Here is a 4,688-nt window from a genome sequence, read left to right on the forward strand (position 1 = left end):
GACGTCAAGCTAAGATCAACCAATCAAACGCGGCGATACAGCATCGTTTTGTTTATTGAGTCTCCTAAATAAAATTGTAAGAATCAAAAGCACTAATATTTATTACAAAATATATATTTAAAAGATAAATCTTTTGTAACAATATACACTACCAGTGATTAATTATTATTTTTTTGAAAGAAATTAATACTTTTATTCAGCAAGGATGTGTTAAATTAATAAAAAGTGAAATTAAGGATTTAAATTGTCAGAAAAGATTTCTATTTTGAATAAATGCTGTTCTTTTCAACTTTTTATTCATCAATGAATCCTGAATATATATGTGTGTGTGTGTGTGTGTGTGTTGTTAGGGGGTAACAGTTTAGGACCCCAGGACCAGATGTTTGAAAGAAGACCCGGAGTCAGAATTACAATAAACTGAAGAACAGTTTTACTGAAGATAGTTTGCAGTTTCATCAGAAGTTCAGCTTCAAGACTCACACAGGAGTTCGTAGGCTACCCTACACACACACAGCAGTTATAGCCTTCATCAAGGTCTAAGCTACGTCATTGCTTCAGGTTGCAGTTTCTGATTGGCTAAAAAAATGGATAAACATAGTAATTGTCCACACATATACAGATAGACTGAAGCATATCTCCATCGATTATGCAGCTGACACTCGGACCCTGAAGTCAGGCACGTCGTGACCTTCCAGTTCTCAGATCTGCATTGCTGGGCGCCAGCATGTCCAGAACAACAACTCAGTCAATCTCCAATAATACCAGTGGTTCCTTAACCTGTAACCAAGAAGACTAACACACACACACACACAGAGCTTTTCCAAGGTTGGATTTGGCCAGGCTCTAACTATAAACAGGAGAGTCATCTCAAAACATCAAGACAATGCGTTCTTTCTCTCAAGAAGAGGACACTGAAGTCTAATTGGAAAGTAAGGCTTTAACAAAGAAATGGTCCCTTAAACTATTGGCTTCAATGACCCCTATATGTTTTAACACGTTGAAGACCTTTCTCAAACATATTCTCAAATCCATATTTCATTTCTGGAATCCGGGGTAAATAAGCAAGCGCTGTTACTGCAATTAGATATCAAATACAGACATTAGAGAATACATGAAAAGAACATTTCAGTAATCACACCGGTAACTTCTATAACAAAGTAAAATCTCCAGAGAAGTCATTCAACTCATTTGATATTTAGAAGGAAACATATTGATTAATACCTTGATTATAATCACTCATTACATATACATTGAAGCAGAAGTGCATTCCAGAATCCACTCCTTCAGTGTAATAATAAGATATAGTCCATACAGACATGATTTTGATAATCTGTGGAAGATCTTGACTGGCCTGCACAAAAGCCAGACCTGAACACATTCAGGATCATTTAAAACACACCAACTGACAGACAAGCCCCTTTACCCAACATCACATGCAAGATGCAACATGCTAAGATGCCCTGGAGGTTATTGTGGGCAACATGTGGACACCTCGTGTAGTGTCAGCTTTAGGCCACTGGGGGCGCAATGTGTTGTGGTGGCAAGCAGAAAAACAAAAACAAAAAATCACGTGTCAGATTTGTCTTCTCACTGACAACACAAACACTTACATAGTTTTCGTAAGTAGCCTATCTGTTTTTAAATTGAACACCTCTAGTGTGGAGAATAAAAAAGTCTGAGGTCAGTAATATTTCATAATCATCATGGATGCATTCAATCAAAAGTCTAGCGTTTCAAGGGTCATTCTACCAGAAACGTACATTACGTCCTTGAATTGTTACAGTGAATAAAAAAGTATTTCATCCAAAAATGTCTAAAACTGGCTCATAGTTGATTTCTGTGAGTTGTTCTGTAAAGGAATATGTCATTCATTAGGTTCTCAGATGTTTTTTTCTTTATTAAAAACACTTTTGAAAATTACAAATCCTGTCCATGTCCTTGTCCTCAGCCAAATTGGAGCTACAGTTTTCATAGTTTTGTTATGCTAAAAACTGTTATTTAGGAAAAAAAAAACTCCATCAATAACAAGTTTAAGCTGTTATCATTCACATCAACTGATCAAAAACATGAAATTATATATAAATTCTACAAATAAATTCTATTTTACATCTGTCCCCATGTTTTGGTCAGTCCTGTCACGTTTACATAAAACTCTACATAAAATGTGTGAAATACGCCTTTAAGGGTATCACTCAGAGGAAGTGACATCATTTGACCCAGGTGAAGCTGACATTGATCAAGGCTGAATTCTGTCATTGAATTCTATGATTTTAAGCTTGTTTTTTTTTAGGAAGACGAGCTAAAGGGTCAGGCCCTGTCACGGTAAAACATTCCAGAAAATAATGAAAATGTTTTAAATCCAAAACATGTCTAAAAAGGTTACTGAAATTCTTTGCTTGCATGTTAACAGTTTTTATGCTAGCAGGCTGAGTAATGGCAGTTTAAAATGGCAACCGTCAGGCCCTGTCACATTCCTGTGTGACACGGCCTTACAAATTAATGTTATTGTTCTTTTTTAATTACATTTATTGCATATATTATGTATTTAACGCATGCAATAGTAAAATGAAGGCCCAGGTGCTTGATTTTTATACAACTGTGGCAATGGAAGTGGTTCACCTGAATTCAATTATTTGGTTAAGTAACAAGCACAAGCCTAAGTCACTATGTGTAACAGATATCAAAGATACAGCTATTCATTTAGGTTTCGCAACGTTAGACATTTTTTATCCGACACGTTTGTAGCTGCAGCAGAGCTGGCAACCCGGATGCCGAAACACTACTGACTTCGTGATTGGTAGATAGGTGGAGGGTGGGGCATCGGGCCAAAACACAACGTGACAACATCGACATCAGTTGAGGACTGCAACTTCACTTTTTAAATGACAATATCCTGGCCGGACTACTGTTGTCAGTGATATAAGTATTTGAAATGAACACGATTTCTTAATGTCTAGTGACATATCAGGGCCATTTTATGATTAATTGAAATACATTTCTTACATACAGCTCCTTTAATCTTTTATATAGAATAAGTTGAAATGAACTAGTCAAATCATCTCATGAAACCAAAATGCCCGGGTGGCCTGAATCTACCATATTTTTAAACTTATTACAGGGCAGCAAACACAAGAAATATGCTATTGTGGGTACAGCATGACTTGCAACTTCAGAAATTCCAGTGGGTTCTGATGGAAGCTCTTGCTCACCTGCAACTTAACATCCTTGCATGTGCGCCCACTCCCTTCAAGCACACCACTTCAGTTGAAAACCTTGCTGTTAAACATCTGGGGCCGGTTTCACAAAGATAGACTTTGACTATGGCTTAGATATATAGTAGATAGTCAGACTTCAGATAGACATCTAAATCAGACCGTTGCACAAAGCACTTAAGACTCTCTTAAGTAGGACTACACTGCAATGCATTCTGGGTAAAATAAGACACTTTTCAAAACAAAAAACATGGCGGATCGAGTAAGCGCATTCAACCGCTCAGTGCAGTTTACCCCAGCGGGAAATATGTGTTTGTTGGAGGAGTGTAACAGTTACAAGGACATTTTACTTGGGAAATTTAGCAGAGAATGTAGTAACAAGAAGAAATGTTTAAATGATGAGCCATTTTCCCTTTTCTTTTGGCTGTTTGTAATGTAACTGATTGTTACTGCTGGTTGCCAAGGTAACAGAGTCTTAGACCTAGGTTAGCCTGGGGGTAAGGGGTCTAATTTTTTTGGTCTAAATAAAATCAGTCTTTATTTTTGTGAAACAGTCTAACTTGCATTAGACTAGTCTATGAGCACATTATAGACTTGTCTAACACGATCGACCGGTCTAAAATAGCTTTGTGAAACCGGCCCCTGGTCTCAGTTTCATCTCGCAGCCTTTGTTTTACAGCACCTGTTTTTTTGCATCAGATTTCCTTTTTGCTGCTTGGGACTTCAAGATTTGGAGGGATCATGGCTTATAGTTACAGTTGGCCAATATCGATAATACTTTTGCATCCTTTATTCAACTTAAAGAGAATTTTTATTTACCCAGCTCTCACTTAGTTAGACATTTTCAGATACGGAAATTAATTCATAAGCAGTTTCCTAATTTCCCCTTAAAATATTCTTGAGTATATATTAGAACATTACGAATCCTAACTAAAATCTATACTATAATTAATACAAATCAATCCCCCTCAATGGCTCAGTTGAGGATGCTTTGAGAGGAGGAGCTAAACTATAATACTTGAGGAAAATGTGTGGGACTCAGTCCTTCCCTGAACACATTCATCATCTACTAATGCTGGGCACTCTCTCATTCAGTTCAAGGTAGTGCACAGAACTCACTGGTCCATAACTAAACTTAACAAAATATTTCCAGATTTTGCCTTCATCGTGCAACTGAACCAGCAACTTCACTGCACTTTTTTTTGGCCGTGCCCAAAATTGTCTGACTTCTTGGGGAGTGTTTAGGTGTTTTAACTTCTCTTTACCAATGGACCCAAACCCTTAGACTCGTTCTCATGAACTGGAAGTCAGTGGTTCCCCCTACCTATCGGCTATCGCCAATGGGATTTTGACTTTCAACATGCTTTTAAAATGGAAAAGTTTAGAAAAGTTTGCAATGAGACAGAAGCATAAATTTCTTTTTGAGAGTTTGGTGCCATTTCCTGGGATACTAACTCAACTTATTACATACATTAT

The sequence above is a fragment of the Rutilus rutilus genome, assembly GCF_951802725.1.
Source record: "Rutilus rutilus genome assembly, chromosome: 20".
Taxonomy (NCBI): domain Eukaryota; kingdom Metazoa; phylum Chordata; class Actinopteri; order Cypriniformes; family Leuciscidae; genus Rutilus; species Rutilus rutilus.